The sequence below is a fragment of the Limulus polyphemus genome, unplaced genomic scaffold (genome assembly GCF_000517525.1).
Source record: "Limulus polyphemus unplaced genomic scaffold, Limulus_polyphemus-2.1.2 Scaffold1705, whole genome shotgun sequence".
In the NCBI taxonomy this organism is placed as follows: domain Eukaryota; kingdom Metazoa; phylum Arthropoda; class Merostomata; order Xiphosura; family Limulidae; genus Limulus; species Limulus polyphemus.
Window position 1 is genome coordinate 71471 of NW_013667315.1, and position 21291 is coordinate 92761.

A 21291-nucleotide genomic window follows, 5' to 3' on the forward strand; every position below is an offset into this window, starting at 1 on the left:
GTTAATGGCCAGTTTGAGCAATTTAATACGAATTTTGTTTTGCAACCATATCGAGTGAATTGCGTTCTTTAAGGCAGGGATAGAGTTCGTGGAGCAATGTCTGAAACTTATCAAATAAACGAACTCTTTATAAACAAACTGCACTTTACAGTGTTAAATTAACAGCCGTTTTATAGGTGTTAACTATAAAGAATAATTATCAAAAATTAGTTTAAAGAGAGAAGATTGAGTTAGGAAGTTGTATTGCATCATAGTTCATTCTAAATACTAGACTTATTGCTGTTTTTTTTAATAAGAATTAACTATCTTTAATTAAACATGTTGAATTCGCACGTATAATATTTGAATCATTATAAAAGGAAGATTCGAGAGCGTAGTTGTATGGGGGTCTTCTAGACCCATCTTAACTTGTATAGATGCCTTGTAGACCCATGTTAACTGGCCAAAGAGCCTCGTGGGTTGATTTCTTATGACGATATAGAATGTAAGGTTTTATAAATCACTATATATATTTGTTTATAATTCCTTTTTTAAAATCGATATTTAATGAATAGGTTCCCAAACTCTGTCAGCCCCACAACATTCCACATCTTGACTGAGCCCCACCCACCAACCCAATGAAGCTTTAGAAACTGTGTACCTTAACAGTATTGTGTACTTGCTACGGCTCCTAGTCTGAGAATCCCAATCTTACCGTCCTTCATAGATAGTAAGAATCATAACTGTTTGTATTTTATGCCTTCAATTTGTAAGGAAACAAATAATACGTAAAATCCCATTCTTTGGGGCTGCATTTTTAAGAATTATTTTATCGATGTTCAGCCCCATTTAAATATTTTAGGTGGACCATCGTATATTTTTAATTTCTAGATTATTTTTTTTTGGGGGGGGGAGAGGAATGATATGTGAAACTCTTTAAAACTACATTCTTTGCAACGTGAATATTGCAGCTTACAAGAGCGCCAGATATAAATGGCGAGTCTTAACTGAATTTTTGTTTTATCAGAAAGTTTTAATATAGTAACTTATTCTTCCTTCAAAAATGATTCATTAATTTGAAACGAGGCTGCTTCTGTATGCTGATAACTATAAAAACGGAGAAGTGGGTTTTACTGCTCGCCTGATAAAGAATGCATTGATCACTCTTTTAGGCACTCTTCTAAAAAAAGTGTTTAAGAATTCTACTGATAAAAGTTTAACTAGTTAAAAACTAATATGAGTAGAAGTCTTTTGGGACACTTGCATCTTCACAGTGAGAATTCTTAAGATGATTTTCTACTGCTCATTGTCTTAAGCACGTCGTTATCTCTCTAAACATTCACTCTATGTTGTTTCCACAGTATAGCAGTCGTCAGGGGTCCTCTAGTACGTAGAGTGGAGACTGAGTTTTCAACATACATTACCCACTGTAATTCAGAACCTCTCCATGTTTGTTTAACTTATAATCTCCTTTATGATTATTTATGTTTACGGACTAGTACAAACATGAACAAAAACATATCTTTTATTTTATTCTTTTTATTACCTTTAGCTGCCTCTCAATTTGATCTTCAAGTTTTATGTCTATATATAAATAGATTTATGTATACATATGTTAGTTATATATATTATATATAGGGCAATACTGCGTGATCTTTTTTACTTGATATCTAACAGATTTCTTCTTTATCAGATCAATTTAAAGGGTTAATTGTTCAATTAGATTTCTCAATTTCCATCCTTTATCTGATGACAACAATTTATTCACAAATCACTTAAAGCTATAAGTAAAAATCAGTTCACCGCCCCCGTTTTAAAACATTAAAATATCAACAACTTTTGTTATCTTTATCCTCAAACAAAATTTGCAAAGGAAATTCAGAGAAACGATTGTAATATAAAGCAGTTATTTTTTAACATATTTTTCTATATTCCACGAGGCTTCCTAAATGAATTCAAATTTTTTAACATTACGCAACTTAACTTGCACCTTTTTCAAAAATCTAGTTTTTATGAATAACGCTGCTGTGTTGATATTTTGGTATCATAAACGCTTAGTAAGAAATTGAATAATGCTGGTTGTCAGTATTGTATTACAGCCGATCATGTCCCAATTATTAACGTTCCAGACTATCGATCTGGATGTACTTCGTTCCTGTTCCGTTATAACTTTGACGGTCAAATCTTACTCCTCGGTATTCCAGGCACTAGAGGTGGGTGCTGTTGACTAGTCAATTAAAAAATAGAAAAGATTTGCACAGATAGCCCTTGAGTAGCTTTGTATGGATATCCGAAAACAAACAAACACTTTTTTATTAACTTTTGAAAGATTATCGCTGAACTCGAAACAGGGATTTTGTTTTTTGTTTTATTTCGCGCAAGGTTACATGACGTCTAGCTGCGCTAGCCGTCCCAAATTTAGCAGTGACAGATTAGAGGGAAGGCATTTAATCAATATCACCCACCACCAACTCTTGGGCTACTCTTTTACCAACGAATAAGAGGATTGACCGTCACATTATAATGCCCTCATGACGGGGATTCGAACCCGCGACCCTCAGATTACTAATCGAGCGCCTTAACCACCAGGTCACCAAGAAACGGGTTTATAGTAAAACCCAATTATTCAAAAGAGCATTGCTATGAATAAGTTCACTCAATAATATATACATTCATAAATGTTTTCAGTTTTGTGCTGTACTGAAGAGGTCTGTAAATCTTTAGAGCTGTATAGAAATGTACCGGGATTGTATGATCGTACAAAATGTCATGTCCTCAACTATTTCCAACTATAGTAAAATAAATTGTTATGAATCTAGATGTAAGGTAACATCCGCTGAGGTGTGAGAAAGGCGGCCGGTCTTTGATCAGTCTGTCAGGAATTAAAGAATTACAGTACTTTAAGTCATTAGCAAATTATCTGAGGAGTTGCTATGGCTGCCGTCCTTTTAAGTTTAGCCAGTGTGGAGACTACGAGACCCCTATTGTCATGAAACGTTATAATCCGATATACGAGAAAATTTTGCAAGGTAAGAACGAAAGGAATCAATTCGGGGTGGGTTTGAGAAAGAAATATACAAGACAGGAGTTCAACGAAAAAAAAAGAGAAAAGACCGGGAGATATGAGAAACAACGAATAAACCGAGAGAGACAAAGGCAGAAAGAAATATGCTGCCAGTAAGAAAGAAAACCTATTTCTAAATCTATGTGTTACTGATTACCAATAATAAACAGTAGTTTGTTAAGTTTGTAGGAATAAGTTCAAACTAAATAAAGTTAATGGATATAAGCAGAGAAAGTGAAGTGCGAGTATAGTACGATCACAACAGAAATCAAAAACACTTTTAGCTTTAAAACATATTAATATTTTTTATATTATTATTTTCTTATGCTTGTATGGTGATGCAAAACTCGCACACCACTAGTAGCTTTCTAAGTCCTTTCCTTACTAGGATTTATCTAACTCATGTTTAGGTTTCATTATTTTTTATGTGCCCCCCCCCCTCTCTCTCAGCGGTAAGTCTATAGACTTTTGGCGCTAAAAAGCTGTCTTGGATACCCGCGATGAGCAGACTACAGATAACTCATTGTGTAGCTTTGCACTTAACAATAAACAAACAAATGTATTTTTTTCTTTTCTAAATAAGTTCGTGACATATAACTAACCTTGGAAGAACTGTGGAAGTAATCCTGTTATGACATCAACGCTACATGTTTCATACAGCCGTAGGAGCAGAACTTAAAGAAGTGGAGCACGACTTGCATCACCGTGTAATAGTGTGTTACTTTAGCATAACTACTGCTATCAAACAAATTTGTATCCATCTGCTCTTGTCTGAATAGCTCAGGCCGAGCGGTCTCCGTAATTTACGTGCTCTTACCGTTATAGTGTTAATCCCGATGATTCATTGTTCGCGACCCATTGCCACCAAAACGCACTCCGAACTTTGGGTCCATGCATGCAATATAAGAATGACTGTTAAATCTCACTGTTCGATCAGACAGTTGGCCGTAGATTCTACTGTGTAGCTGTATTCCCTTTAGTTCCCCCAGTTTAAAATTAGTAACTACTAAGAGAAGACACCCTTTGTCTGGCTTTTGCGCAACATTCTGAAATAAAGAAATTAATCAGCTAATTATAGTAAAGCCATATTGTGGTTGTCGTTAACGTAATGTAACTTTGATTATTAACATTCTTAAAATTCACAACAACTAAAAGTTCCAAACTTATACAAATAGAATGATAATATTTTAAATTCAATAGCAATAACTTTCTGCTAATTCTTCAGCACAACGTTTTAAGTTGTCACCTTTCTATTCTTATATGCTTTTCTCATTATTAACTAAACAATGTACGTTGATAGTTTAACTAGAATTTACAATAGAATAAGGTTACAAAATGTATAATATCGAATATTGGTTTTGGCTGTCGCTGTTTCAAGTTTGAAAATGTGTTTTGAATTTTAACGTCTTAGCCAATAGTATTCATTCTGGCTGAAGTTAAACCAATGAAACGGAAAGGAAATACTCATCATTAAACAGTAATCCCTTTCTGAAATATATATATATATATATATATAATATTTCTGTTTTATGTGAAAAGAAAACAGAATAAAAGTCCCGACTAACGAAAACAAAACAACTTATTGTGAAACATGAAATAATGAAAGAGGGAGATGGATCCCGAATATTTTCATACGACAAATCACGTTGCTGGAGAAATTCTGTCAATAGAAGAATTGTTACAGATTATTGGAAGGATACGTGAACGTAATATTGTGGTCAAGGTGAAAATATCCGCAAACTTTAAGCCAAATATTTTGCAATCCTTCAAACTGCATAGAAACGGCGTTGTACAACTTAATATCTCGTAATTAATAATAGTAGTAATAATTAAATAATAGTAGGAACTATGTGACCATTCGTCTTTTTCTGTTTTAACACACGAGTGTCACTGACATAGGCTGCAAACAGTTATTAAGCTCTTTTGTGTACACAGTGATATGTTACCCACCGTTCGCATTAATTTGTCTACTTTAGAATTCCTTTCACGCATAGCTACACAATTTGAACTGATTTACTAAACGAAAAACATTTAGTCAGCAGCTCTTGGGCTGATCTCATTTGACCGAACAGTGGGACTTGACCGTCACCTATAACGTGTCCACTGTCTAAATTTGTTGGTTCCGAATTTTTAACCCTTTCTTATGGGTAATTTATCTAATAAACTTAACCAGCAAAAAAGTGTCTGTATATTTCAAGCGGTATGTCTGCGGACTTACAACGCTAGAATCCGGGTTTCGATACCCGTGGAGGGCAGAGCATATATAGCCCATTGTGTAGCTTTGTGCTTAATTACAAACAACAAAAGTGCAGAGCATCTTTTTTTGTAGCAAAGGTTCGCGAACCACGAATCTTCGGGTACGTTAACCTTCAGCTCACGTACGGCCTCAATTCGTACGAACTGTTTGAGGTAAGACAGTATTTCGTGATTTATTGTACGAACAGTATTGCACAAAGAAGCATACAGAAATAAACACACAACCATTGTTATTGTTATCTAGCGACGTTTTAAGTATGCTCACTTATCCGAGCTTTCCTGTGTTACAGTATTCTTCCTCACCCTTGCATTATAGTTATAAAATAGAAACAGATAGCCCGATGACCTGATGAGTGCTTTCAGAAGGTAGATCGTTCTTTTTCTTCATTGGTGGATCAGGCTACTTGTTTTTATTTTATTTTTTCCACTTAACTCCTTTACTTTCATATAAGATAAATTGCTGTGATAGCTTATTTTATTATAATACTAATTGAAAAAAAAATTTCTAAATACTTATCTACAAATTGAACTTAAAACATCTTATTTGTATTCTGAGCTGACAGTTATTACTCCATGACTTCCCTTCTTACACCATGTTATTTGCAAATTTGGAGCTTGTTAAGACATAAATAAATACATTATCGAAGTAGATAAGGTAAAAATTCAAAATGACACCTAAAACTTGGTATAGTAAATTTATAGTTATAGGTAGAGTAGATGTCCCCTTCCATTCAGTGCTAGTTATATTGGGTACAGTAGATGTCCCCTTCCATTCAGTTCTAGTTATATTGGGTACAGTAGATGTCCCCTTCCATTCAGTGCTAGTTATATTGGGTACAGTAGATGTCCCCTTCCATTCAGTGCTAGTTATATTGGGTACAGTAGTTGTCCCCTTCTATTCAATTCTAGTTATATTGAGTACAGTAGATGTCCCTATCTATTCAGTGCTAGTTATATTGGGTACAGTAGATGTCCCCTTCCATTCAGTGCTAGTTATATTGGGTACAGTAGTGTCTCCTTCTATTCAATTCTAGTTATATTGGGTACAGTAGATGTTACCTTCCATTCAGTGCTAGTTATATTGGGTATAGTAGATAATTGAATAGATAGGGACATCTACTGTACCCAATATAACTAGAATTGAATAGATAGGGACATCTACTGTACCCAATATAACTAGCACTGAATGGAAGGGGACCTAGTTATATTGGGTACAGTAGATGTCCCCTTCCATTCAGTGCTAGTTATATAATATAGAAATGTAAAAACATCAAATAAAAAATCCCAATATTTCTTGTATATTTTGCTGTAAATAAAACACGAAAAAATAGCCTTAGAAAGTTTTAATAATGAATTACATTTTACAAAACAATGTTCTAAGGAAAATTTAGTTTCATTAGCTCAAAACAGAGGGAACATTAACAACCTTTTAACTGTGTTTTTGTAGTCGTTCAATGATGTATGTTTACTGTTTCATAAAAACTCTTGATAATGCTATGATATAAGAGATATCTGCAACAATCCAGTTATAAAGAATTATATATGATTTGAAAGGAAATGACGATATCCATGTGTTTCATCGTGAAAACATTTTTTTTTTGGATAAATTAAAATTCCTCGTCATATGAAAACACTTATTATAACTATACATTTCTGAAAAGTTTTTCATATAATTATTTACTGATCCAATTCACTTCGTTAAATGATACTAAAGAAGTAATTAATTTAGTTAATGATTGATGAGATACTGTAGCTTCGACAGTCCCTCTCTTACTGAAATAAACCGTTCTAGTGGGCTTAACACGAAATGTCCATGACTGTAATTTTTTTTAAATGAAAGGTATACAGCCAAGTCCTGTCTCTTATTTCTTGACGATAGATTGTTTGTTTGTTTGTAATTAAGCACAAAGCTACACAATGGGCTATCTGTGCTCTGCTCACCACGGGTATCGAAACCCGATTTCTAGCGTTGTAAATCCGCAAACATACCGCTGTGCCACTGGGAAGCTTATGACGATAGAAGAAATTGTCATTTCTTTCTAGGTGGCAGCTAAACATGCGTTATTTTATAAGTCTGCAAACATACCGCTGTGCCGCTGGGGAGCTTATGACGATAGAAGAAATTGTCATTTCTTTCTAGGTGGCAGCTAAACATGCGTTATTTTAGTTGCAGTTTTAAACAAAAAATACAGATCTTATGTTCAACCGTGAAGTATGCAACGCATGTTCCTTACAGGATAAAGTGAGGAAACGCACACAATATTGGAAATACAACAACATTTGTTAAATGGCAATTGTGCGATGAATTCAAAACAAGAATTGCAAAACATTATTATTAGAGCATATTATGTTTAATATTTTAATACTTTAAATGCCACGTATGGTATATATATTGGTATAAAAATTGGCGTTATTGTTGTCGTAATTACATTCAGTTACTAAATAGCAGTGTTTAATTTAAACATACTTCGTCTAGTACCAATCACGTTATTGTCAAATAAATTCAAATCAGTTTCAATAGTTTTATAATAAGTGGCAACTCTAAGTAGCGACTTATTGCAAGAGCTTAAGCATGGATTGGATGAGTAAAAATCTGTTACTGTTTTCTTTCAATAAGCTCGTGAATTTTTTTTTTCAATTCATTTACAAAGTTTTACATTACTGTTCTTAACGTCAAGCCTGAAGCATAAAAAACCACACTAAGCCTAAAATACTGAAATCTATACCATAAGAAATCATTCTTCGTGCTAACAATTTATCACATTTTAAGCACATAACTTAGACAATTCTCACTGCGTGTTCAGTGAGCGAACAGTAATATACGACCTGTATGACGATAGCACACGTTTCAAGTTCAAGCTAAGCGTATCAGAACACAACTTTATTGCGTATACGTGCCACTATTTTCAAAGCGAAACGTGATAAATTGATAATCGTTAAGGTTCATTCAAGGCCTTACGCTGTTCCCTGCCTGGAAATGCCAATAGAACTGAATACGTATTAAAGTTGAACAATGTGTATTGCTTATTGATTAGGTGAATATTTAAAGTATTGCCATTTGGATAAAACAGTATTTGCTGTTATAAAGCGACGCAGCCTGTCTCTCTTTCTGGTCCTTTTCTTAGGCTCCACCAGGGTAATATCCAAATCATCTTTGATTTTGTTACTCCACTGAGGTTCCTACCTTCCACGTTACCTCATCATTTAATCCACTGCTGTACTGCAAAAAAGTACGAATTAATAATGGGGTACCATGGATTGTGCTTAACCACGTCGACTTACCTGTATTCTAAATGTAGGTACTACTAGCTTTATTATGGCATACTTTCCTGGAAAACAAACCACTTATAAACGCATTTTATGGCGAAATACAAACATAATTGTCATCCCTAAAGAATTTTACATATATGTTAGGTTTTATAACAACATGAATAATGTCATTAGTAAATTTCTATTAATAATTACGTAATAAGTACTCATAATATGAAGAATGCCGCTAATATGGTTATGCCAATAATTAATTAAGCCTTATAACAGTAGAAATAACCGTTTTCATGATTTATTAGATTTTATAACATTACTTATGATATACTAATATCACTAACAAGTTCCTGTTCTTAAATAATTAAGTTTTTAACTAACATTTACAAACAATAATACAAATAAGGTTTTCTCAGGAATTAATGAGTTTATAACACAAACAACGGTACTAATATAATTTTCTCAATAATCAATTAAACTTTTTAATAGTATCTATAAATAATGTCATTAATGTGATTCTGTTACTAAATAATTAAATTTTTCAACACTAATAACAAAATCTATAGATTTAATACTATTCTGTCAGAGATTAATAAGATTTTATTAGATGAACTATTAATCAAAAGGATGTTACAACTAAACTTTCGTTAATGATAACTTAAATTTTTAACAATACTGATCATATATAAACACCATTAAAAGGATTCTGAAAGTAATAAGTTAGACTTTACAACGCATACAACAATGCAAAGAACGTTATAACTAAACTTCTGTTAATGATAAATTAGATTTTGTTAACAATACTAATAATATATAAACACAATTAAAAGGATTCTGAAAGTAATAAGTTAGACTTTACAACACATACAACAATGCAAAGAACGTTACAACTAAACTTCTGTTAATGATAAATTAGATTTTGTTAACAATATATAAGCGTCATTAAAAAGATTCTGAGAGTAATGAATTAGACTTTACAACAATTTCAAGAATGATAATAAATTTTATGTGCTAGTTTATTGGACTTAAGTTTATAATTATATTTGTCATAAGACATAATTATTTTCATAATTAATTTACATGTCATCTGACATTAATATTAGGCCTGGTATATTCTTTAACACCGCATTCTATATCTAGTCCATTGGGGATTTTCAAGAATTGGGTTTCAATGCCCATGACGGGCACAGCACAGATAGACCATTTTGTAGCTTTGCGCTTAACTTTAAAACAATCAAACTTACGTTGTACGAATGTGGCCTAATAGTTAGGCTGTGGATCGAAGGATCTAGGGTTCGAGTCGTGATGCTGCTGAACATTCCCCGCAGGTTCAGCTGTGATTGTATTATGAGAGTAACTATAATTCCAATTCTCACTTACAAAAGTATCTTACTGACCTAGCTTAAAATTGAAATAAGCTTACTTGCTTCTATTATAACAATACACAGAAACGTATTTTTGTTTTATATCTAACTAGATGGATATACCGCTTTCATAAAGGCTTTTCATTGTCTTGAAATGCATTCTGAAATTCACTGGTAATTCCTGGTAATTTAATGTGATAATGTTCATGTTAGCCACACGTTGCCGCAAAAATCCGCTCCGCACTTATAGGCTAAAGGTACGTTATAAGAGAAACGGCAATACCCTCCTATTTTATAAGACTATAGTTGGCGGTTAATGCTGTTGAGTAGCTGTTTTCCATGTAATCCCTCAGTTCAAAATTAACGACAGCTGTGAATTGGTAACTCTTCAAATGGCCTTGCGCAAAATTCTAAAACAAACCAAACCCAAGAATCTGGTTTACGTGTCATAACTACATCGATTTACTTTCAACATAAAAATGGAATGGTATCATTTGCCTCCGATACATAAACAATGGGATATGATAATAGAGGGTTAGATTTGTGTGTTGTGATAAATATTAAATGTCTCGAGAAATATAATAACAACAATATTAAAATAGAAGCACAATCAGGAATATAAAGCTAAGATATAAGTACTCTAAATATGAGATTAATGAGCATGCTTCAAATATTTTCATTGACTATCATCTGTTTGAGAAACCAACTCTTACAGGTAACATATAAATACGCCCAAAAATTCGACAAACAAACGAAACTAAAGATAGTACAGTTTTTTTTTTAGATTTACATATTTAGTAAAAAGTCACTAAATCACTAAATTTTGGTATCTTGTAAGCACTTTCTTCATTGATTTATTTGGCATAAAACAGAGTTCTGACATGGAGAATATTGGTATAATATAAGAAACATTTGGAGTTATTTTATGGTATTAATTTTATATTGAGGTATGTGATTTGGTATTGTTCAAAGGTTGTACATATCTTATTAATAATTTATCTATTGCCTGTACTCATCGGTAATCCCGGATTTTGATACTCATGTTGGACGCAGCACAGATAGCTCATGGTGTAGTTTTAAGCTTAATAAAAAAAAAAGTCACAAAACTTAATAAATTTTCAACGTATAGAATTTAAGCAATATAATGGTTACAGTAACAACTTTACAAAGTAAATTACACACTGGCATAACAGGTTGAGAGAGCTATTGTGGGGTCGACTTACAACGGTAAAATTCGAGGTTCGATACCCTGCGGTGGACAGATCGCAGATAGTTCATTATGTGGCTTACACTAAAAAACAATAACAACCGAACTATCTTTGTGGAAAATGAAAAAACAAAAGATATCGCGACTAACGCTTGTGTGTATATATCCGTAGTTTCGTTTCTCTATCATCTTCTCCATCCATTCAACTAATTAACAAACAATATGGCGCTGTTAGAATTACCATTATCAAGGCCGGTTTGACGAAGCAACCCATTATCGTGAAATATACACGCTTTGCTAATAAAGGAGACAAATAGGAGCTGGTGTGCACTAAACTAATGACATTAAACTTGTCTGCTATAACAACCTAATGTCAACACTCTCCTGGGCATTGGAAGCTACCATGTACACACTACCAAACGGGGATCGTCTATGTCTATCATATTTCCATTTATTTCTGTGAAAGAATCCATAATTATTTATATTGGTATATTTTACATTCACGCAAGTTCTGTTTCAAAAAATACACAATTATTATACTAATACGAATATATGTATATATGTGTAAACTTACAAAATGAATTACTACAATGTTCAAACTTCCAATCCTAATATTGCAGCTAAATTAATATTTGCTCAGTTGTGGTCCAATGCAAGTAATATCATCATATTGCCAGGCTTATATAAATATATTTCATTTCATTATTGAGCAAATAAATATTGCAAAATCTCATTATGACGACAATTCAGTAGTCTGAACTGTTAACTCCAAGTTTACATCATAATATAATTTAAGTAGAAACTTACGTTTAAATAGTTTGGTTTAGTTTAGCGCAAAGCTACACAATGAACTAACTATCTGCACTTTGTCCACCACTGGGGATTCGAACCTGGTATTTTAGTGTTGTGAGTCTATAAACTTACTGCTATAATCCAGGTGAATCTAGAGCACACTTTTAATGCTGCTTCTGGGCTAGATTTAAGTGTTAAAAGGCGCCTTATTAAGTAATGTTGGTGTGTTAACCATTTAACTCAATTAGTAAGCACTCACTTGCTGTGGAAGAAGTTTCGGTAGCGAACTCCTGCCGAGAAAGTGATGAAACTGAGATTACCACTTTGAAGGTATAACGTGTCTGATTTGACAGTCATTTACACAGCCTTGTGTTAAGATCACTCTAACATGATAGTTTTGAAAACACAGCTCTGACAGACTTACTGCAACATTTTGCTTTTTCTCGTAAATAAGCTTGATACGAAAAAACGTTTATTGCCAAGGAATTTAAAAGGAAACCTGCATTTTAGCTGATACACAATTCTTTACATTAAAAACAGAAGATGGACTAAAAAAGAATATTGACAGTTTCAATTATCAAATGCAATGTAAAGACATCTGAAATACACCAGATGTACTTCCCCAGGGTTCTCTAAAGTGTTTTGTTTCAAAAGCAGGCCCGCCGATAGGGGGCCCTGGCGAATGAAACCTGGTTATGCTGTAAAGCCCGCAAAGCATCTTTAGGCTATATCTTCATTTAATGATAAAAACCATAGTTTTTTGGCTTCTCTTTGCATATAGACGCTTGATACATTAATAACGACTGAAATAATAATTTGAGTAATAATTAATATGTATTTCTTACTTTATTGATTTAATAGATATTTGTTGTTACTTTATTAACGTTTTTACACTTATACTGTGAGATAAAAACGGCTTCTGCTATGATTTTATCTGGTTTATGAGCTCGTTGCTGTCTTAATTTAGGATCTTCTTTTTAATAAATTATTGAAAATGTTAAAAAAGAGAGAGAGAAATGGGGCCCGACGAGGATATTTGCTCCAGGGCCCGTGCTGGCTTTCAACATTCCTGTTCAAAAGTAAATAAAACCAAAATTAAGAGCAACAAATATTATTATTTCTCGCTTTTGAAGTTCATATGTCATACTTTGTTGTAGCCTACAGAGTGTATAATCCCTTTCGTGATTCATGGCATGCCCACATTTTACTGACGTCACAACACTACAAGTTGCAACGTTAAGCGCCCTTATGTGACATCGTTTTAGTGTCTACTGACTGCCTGTCAGACAGCACACTATTGTAGAGTGGTGTAAATGGTTAAAACAGGTGATCCCTCCAGCCGGCCTTCGGCCTCTTTCGGGGAAATGGCTATCAAGGGTTCAATTTACTAGGTTTGTGTTTGGTGTGGTTTCATAGTCATAGCGATATTAAAAACTTCTGGTAACCCAGATGATTAAAGAATGAAATATTTTTGCATGAAACTTTCTCTTAGTCTACCCCGTCTTTAATTTTAATAAAAGCGTCGAAAATGCCTGGTTTTAACTGCAATTTTTAAGTACAAATTTGAAACACTTTAAAAAGATTGGTGTACATATTTAGGCCTTTATTGAAATACATTTCCAAGGTGATGTGAGGATTATTTGATAACGAATATTTCAATTTATGACATCAATATTTTTTAAAGACATTTCATTCAGAGTACAAGAGGCACACACATTTCAAAATATTTTTGTTTCCAAGGCGAATAAAGGCTTAGTGTTTAAACCAGTCAGAATATGTCAGCAAATCACGTGACAACTACAGTCGATATAAAGTCGCGATGGAACATATATCAGACCAACAGTATAACTTTGTAGCTATTAGTTTGATTATGTTAAACAATCAAGTTTGGCATTTAACAGGCTTCCTGTATCGATAAAATTATCTCCAACAGACATTAGTTTCAAAAAATTTCGATCTTAAGGTTTTTGTACAAGTAAATCTGTGGTTTTATGAATGGTTACAAAATACGTAATGAGAGAGAAATCAAATGGTTAACGTGTTAAACTGTGTATCCATGATTAGCGTCCAGTTGTCGTAAACTTCCTCTGCACTCATTGTGGTCATGGGTGCGTTTAAGAGTGACAGTCAAATTCGACTATTTGATTAGAGTAGCCCAAGAGCTGCTTATGGGTGCTTTGTACTAGCTGACATCCATGTAGTGTATCAGTTCCGTTCAAAATTAGGGACGGCATCATATACCTCTTATAAACAGGATTGAGTGCGTTATAATAAAACGTTTTTGAATATGTAAATCAGCAAATCACGTGAAAATCACAGTCTATTTAAAGTCATGGTAGGGCGGCATGTATTAGAACTATATTTTATTATTGAATGGCGAGTAATGCCACTAACAATTAATTGCTTTTGAGGAGAGTATACTGACGCAAAATGTTTGTACACTCAGATTATAAAGACGTGTTCAGATCGGGAATTATAATTTCCAAGATTGTGATATCATTTGTTTTACAAAGGAATGTGGATCAAAATGGTGCACCAGGGTCATCCAGAAAGAGACCTCAAACAAGTCGTAACCCAGTCATTATAAACAAAATGGAAATCAAGAACAAAAGGCTCAATGTCAAAAGCCGTTCATGTGTCTCAAATAACAGTAGGCAACATAATCAACAAGAATCTCCGGACAGAAAAGCAACAAAATTCACATGTATCCAAGTTTTCCATGGTATATCTTTCCAACTGTTGCATACCTCAACAGGATAGAGAACGAAACGAGTATGCCTGCTATTCCATACAAAGCTGTACCTATCAATTCGTGGATGCAGTACCTATGGATTTTTTTGCGAATAGACTGTTGAAACTGGCGCTGGGAAAGAACATGACGACATGTACTACAACGACATGGTGAGGCTCTAAAGCCACTATAATATAACGTATTTAACATCTGTAGTTCCAGACTTCCAGTACGTTTACGTGTCGATATCCAGCTGACTTGGTGGGGGATTTCCATGGTTTTATATTTATGGCTTCTAAAGATTTGTTTCGTATATTTTAATTTCTTGTCACAAAACTTTAAGTTATGTATTTCCCACCATGAAGACAGCTGTTAAGTACATACGTAAAAACTGCATGATTTTTTGACCTGGTGGAATTCTGTGATGAAGGATCATTTTACTAAACACATGAAATATCCCACTATACAATTCTTTGTCTCTCTTTGAAAAACTACGTACAGTCAAATATCAAATATTTTAAAATTAGTGAATTTAGATAAATTACTGAAACCACCGAAATGGGAGTATTGCAAGTGAACGAATAATTTTTATAAAACTAGGTTATCAAGATAATCCAGACATAATGACATTTATACCAAATGACGAAACATGAAACCTAAAGTTTAGACTGAATGAAAACATAAACCATAACACGTCTCAAATCTGCAAGCTAAAGATGGAATGTTTCAGTGAATCAAGATCTTTCACCATATACAAACCTGCTTCATTCTCAAATTTAGAGTGGGGCCGAACGTGGCCCAATATTTGCGTGCCGGACTATAGTTAAGTTCAACGTCACGTAAATGTGAAAGAAAAAAATCGCCTTCAACATTGTGTGGCCATGGGTGCATTGTGAGAGTGATGGTGAAATCTCTCTATTCCATCAGATAAGAGGATCCTAAAGGGGAGCGATGGGTTCCCTCTAGTTCAAAATCTAGGTCGACTGGCACAGATAACACTTGAATAGTTTTGCTCAAATATTCGAAAACATACAAATTAAAAATTAGAAAAAGCTATCTTTATAAACCACATTTAAAAATTTGTTTGTAGTTAAGCACAAAGCTACACAAAGAGTTATCTGTGCTCTGCCCACCACTAGTATCGAAACCCGGTTTCTAGCGTTGTAAGTCCGCAGATATATTGCTGTGCCACTGGGGGCAAACCACATTTGAAAACACGTGCATTCACCACGTAAGAGTTCTATATGCACGTGGACAGAAATGCCCTGAGATTTTGATCATAGAAAAACATTTGTACATTATTCCAAACAATCGTATGGATTCACTATAATTGGAAATGTTTTGTATTGGGGATAAGTGTAATTTTTTAAAAATTTACCTCACAATCTGTTATTTTTTGTTGTTTTTTTAATAATGGTAAGTCTTCTCCTCATTTAAACTAAGCTTCGGTAATCTAATGAACAAATGCTGCATGATTGCAATTGACAAATTGGCTCATTTACTCACATTAAAGTTACTAAACCCTATATCAGAAATTAACTTTATAAGTTCAGTCTATTTTATCAAACTTATAACATTTTTTCTTGTTTTTGCACTTAGCGAATAGGCACGAAAAATTCACAAAGACTAGGAAATAGTCACAAGTCTATTTTAAATAATGTAACGTAATTATAACGATACTAAGGCGACGAATATCAGAAATGGTCGAAATCACAGTAATGTTTCCAACTCTTTTTTTTAAAAACAAGTTTTAACCTATCACCATTTCTTCTTTGTTACGTAAGTTGTGTTTCAAACTAATTGTCATCCTTTACATTGTCATCCAATTATCATTCTAAAGGAAAACTGTCATCATTGAATTGTCATGTCTAAGCAAATAAAATTGTTATTCTTTTTCCGTGAAGGAAGTTATCTTACTCATATTAAATTCAATTGTTCTACCTTTGCTGCTTAGTTTTTATCCTTCTAATGTTCTTTTACAATCCAAGCTTGACAGCTACAAAACTTATTTTTTATGTGTTTTGTTAAGATAGCCTAACACTGAAATCGATTAAACAAGCGACACCTATAATTAGGAAGTTATATATATTACAACAAAATATATATAGAATAGAGTAAGCACTTATATATATATATATATATATACGTATGTATATGGTTGTTTAAACAAAAATCTGTTTACACGTCTAGAGCTAGTCGAGCTGTGTTTGTTTATGTTTAAACACAATGCTATACAAGGACTATCTATACTGTGCTCAACCCCGATATCATGCGTTATAAGCCTTCAAGCTACTAATAAGCTCAAAATAGCCTATATAACATGGGAAAAATTCACGATTTTAACCTCGGTCATTAAAATATCCGGGTATGACAACAGAGGTCGAATTCAAATCTTTAATCACAGTAACAAAGCTACTTACCGCAGGGCCTTACCTGTTTTATTCTAAGGGAAGTGAAGATCTTCCCTATATATGGTTAATAGCGAAATTTCCCGACTTTAGGGTCCGATTTCTCCGCGAAAACATCATATGGAGTAAAACGGTTTTCTGATTCGAATTCAGGTCAGACTAATTATTCCGGCTAATTTTGGGTGTGACAATTGCCGAGGTATCCCTGATTGATTACGTCACTTCTCTGTGAAAGAAACACTAATTCAACAACCCGCTTTCAATGTTATTGTTTTTTCTACCAGTCTATTTTAAGTGATTCTTTCATTTCATCGAAATGATATATTAGGAAGTAAAAAAACACTGTCACGCTTCATTTATTAGCATATTTGAACTATTTTTATTTGTTCTAACAAACTCAACTAATCTCGTGTGTCTTCAAACTTTGACTTTACTAGTTGACTACCCATTGATAAAAGGTTAATGGATAAAAATGATATGATATTATACATTGTATGGAGGCATATGTTACACTCGATATATGGATTATAGCTCATAGATTGGACGTCGATTTTATTTTCTTCCCAGTCTACGTATTACACGATTTCTTTGCTGTCTACAGATAGAATGTTTCCCTGTGATTAATTTAATCCGGGAAACGTTTATGCGGTATTGGTTTTGGTTTGTATGTGCTTCAGCTTATCTCCATGGTAACGAAATATATTTGTAGCTCTTGGTTCGTGCTTATTCAATATGGCTGGCAATCTTGCTTTGGTTTCTTTGATTCTTGACATTGGGTTACAGTAGGCATAGTTATGAAAGTGTGTGTTACGAGAAGTTATGCATAAATGGAAATCCTTTGCAAATGATCAGCTTCTTGCACTACATCACTTGCTCTTTAGTTTCTGCGTTACACTTTCTTTGTCGCCCGTAAAGCTTCATAATGTTACAGTCTGTATGAAAAATATGTCGTATTGCACTTTACCTTTCACACTTCAGCTTATTTTACACTATTGTGTGTAGAGCGAATGTTTATATATTGTTGCTGACCGAACCTTCGAATTGTTACCCCTTATATAAAACAAATGTTCTGTCGAATTACATTTTAACTTCCACACTGCACAGTTTAGTGCTTTTTACTAGCGTTTCTTTCTTCTGTGTGGCCCATGTTTATACATTAATGTTACCTGAAGACTCATATTTTTACTTTATATTTAACGATATTTTCTGTCATTTTAAAATGTATGTATTTCTTTACTCTTTCATGTTTTTTCTCTATTTTTTTACAACGAAAAATCAAATATTTTTCATATAGTTGATCTGTATCTTCTGAACCTACATTAACTCGAATTCTCTGATCATGTGATAACCGATTCACTTCCTAACTGATCTATCGCATTGACGTTACCTTTGACTATAGTAGTTTCCAGTAATAGTCGTAATGCAGTAGATAAAAAGAAAGTCAAAATTAGCTTTAGGGTTTATAGAAATATGTGTAATATATTATCTTACTAATACTAACATTATTACAATGGATCTTATAAACTAAAAAAAAAAAACACAGCGCTAAAACATAAATACTCTAAATTATGTTAAACACTTAGACAACAAATAATATAGTATTTATGTAGATTTGTGTTTTAGGATTGAAGATTATAAAATTATTAATAACAAAAGCTTGCACTAACCTGAGCACCTGAAAGTGGAGGCTAACCCACATAGTTCATAATTTCTTCAAAGATGCTTAATGTCATCTTCTACTGAATAAAAAAAGTAACATTACATTTCACGGGGAAGCTACACGAGTTACAGTAAAAGGTTATTTCTGAAAACATTGAAATAAGTAATAGTTTTGACATAAACTGGGAAGCAGTTCGGCACTTTATTGTTTATTCTCAATGAAAATGTTGAAATTTATAATTAACCCTTTTTTAGATTTTCTTTGTCAGTTGTTCCTTATGACTTGCATAAAAGATTGAAACGAAAACATTGCTATTCTGAATTGTTTTCTTTAGCCTTTAAATATATTTTACTCAAAGAAATGTCAATAAATACGTTTCATGTGTGATTGAGGTGCTTTGTAATCTGGAAAAAAAATAGCTTTTAAACTGGAAAAGTATTTTGTAAAATAATAATTGCGTACAAAAGAAAACGTTGAGATTTACTATTTTCTTGATAAACAGTAAACTGAGTATTTGCCTGTAATGAAAATTAAATAAGAAACAAAATTAGTCTATTAGTCTTTGTCGATGACATAATTTAAACACAACATTTTAATTAATTTTCTGGAACATGCAAAAGCGAAAGTGTTGACCAATCAAATACCTGTTGTATTTATCACATTAATGTGGTTCAAAGAGTGCTTAGATTTAAATTTTCTAAAATAAACGAATCCATATTATATTGTTATCAAATAATTAGGTTTTTAAAACAAACTGATAAAGAAGAAATGTTTGACGTCGTGCAGTGTCAAAATATTAAAATTCATATAGCATTTTAATTGATAAACATATACAACGCTTTCTTTCAATACAACCTCAACAGTGTTTATTGCGTGAGTAAATTATGATTAAACAGAACCGTTGATCCAGAATTCTATTCAGCTAATGAAAGAGTTATTTGTGTTAACAAAGTTTAAATGGATGCTCGAGCGATGCTCTTATCGTAGTTAGCCAGACGTGCAAGAATTAAAGCTCTAGTTTACCACCAGTCTTTACGTGATACTGTATAATCCGGTAACGTTACTTGTGGGCTGAAATAAAAAAAAAACAGTAATGGCATGATTCGTTGTTTTGTGTAGCATATTTAATGATAAGCGTCGGGATGTTAATCACCAACAATGTGGTTTGTTTTACAACGTAGTGATTATTTAGGTTTTTTGTTGATAAGATCTGTAGATTAGTGATTGTGTAAGTCGTACTTTGAATCAAATTGCTTTAAAGATTGTTAAAAAAAGAACACGTTTGTTTGTTATTAAGCACAAAGCTATACATTGGGTTATCTTTTCTGGGCTAACCACGAGTATAAAACTTGATATTTTTGGGGATGAGAAGCAGGGCAAAGGGCGTATAAGTCTATATATTGACTTTTTGTCTTGTCATAGCAAGTATTAATATAACAGTATAAGGTAATTATTGTATATTCCTGATATTTCTAATGTCCAAATTTCAGGTTTTGGTTTATTTTGAATTTCGAGCAAAGCTACACGAAAGCTATCAGCGCTAGCCGTCACTAATTTAGTAGTAATAGACTAGAGAGAAGGTAGCTAGTCAACACCACCCACCGCCAACTCTTTTACTCACGAATAGAAGGATTGACCGTCACATTATAACGCCTCCACGGCTGAAAGGACGGACCTGCGACCATCAGATTGCAAGTCGAGCACCTTAACCACCAGGCTATGCCACGTCTTGTCCAAATTTTAAATGCTATGTAAATAAGTCTCCATCTTTCTGACTTGTAAGCACGTATTCGGTGAGATACTGTCTTGATTTTCACGTTGTTGTTCCTGGTATTCGTGAAAATCAGAATATTTGAAAGCTTATGTAAACTCTTTTATACTTCTTCATTATTTTCGTACCATTATTAAAAGAAACCGATACTACTTCTAAAACATCAAGCTAACATTTTTTGTTTAAAATATTATGCAAAAAATACAGTAAGTGGAAAATCTTACAGGTCATAAAGTTTATAGGTTTTGATGCAGAGATAATTTAGTAAATCATTAAATGTTTATTTCTATACTTTAATATTCGACATTCCTCCCCTCGCACTTACAACACTAGAAACAGGGTTTCGATACCCGTGGTTGACAGAGCACAGATAGCCCATTGTGTAGCTTTTTGCTTAATTACAAACAATGTATTCGACAGCCCCCCTCCAGTGGGTCAGCCGTAAGTTCGCAGTATTATAACGCTAAAATCCGGCTTCGATTCCCCGTGCTTACTTACAAACAAACAATGTATTCGACAGGTCCCCCCCCCTCCAGTGGGTCAGCCGTAAGTTCGCAGTATTATAACGCTAAAATCCGGCTTCGATTCCCCGTGCTTAATTACAAACAAACAATGTATTCGACAGGTACCCCCTCCAGTGGGTCAGCCGTAAGTTTGCAATATTATAACGCTAAAATCCGTCTTCGATTCCCCGTGATAGACAGAGCTCAGATAGCCTATCATGAAGCTTTGCACTAAAACAAATACACAAATGAGTATTCGACAGTAAAGTTTGGTAACTTTTGAGTCCATAATAAT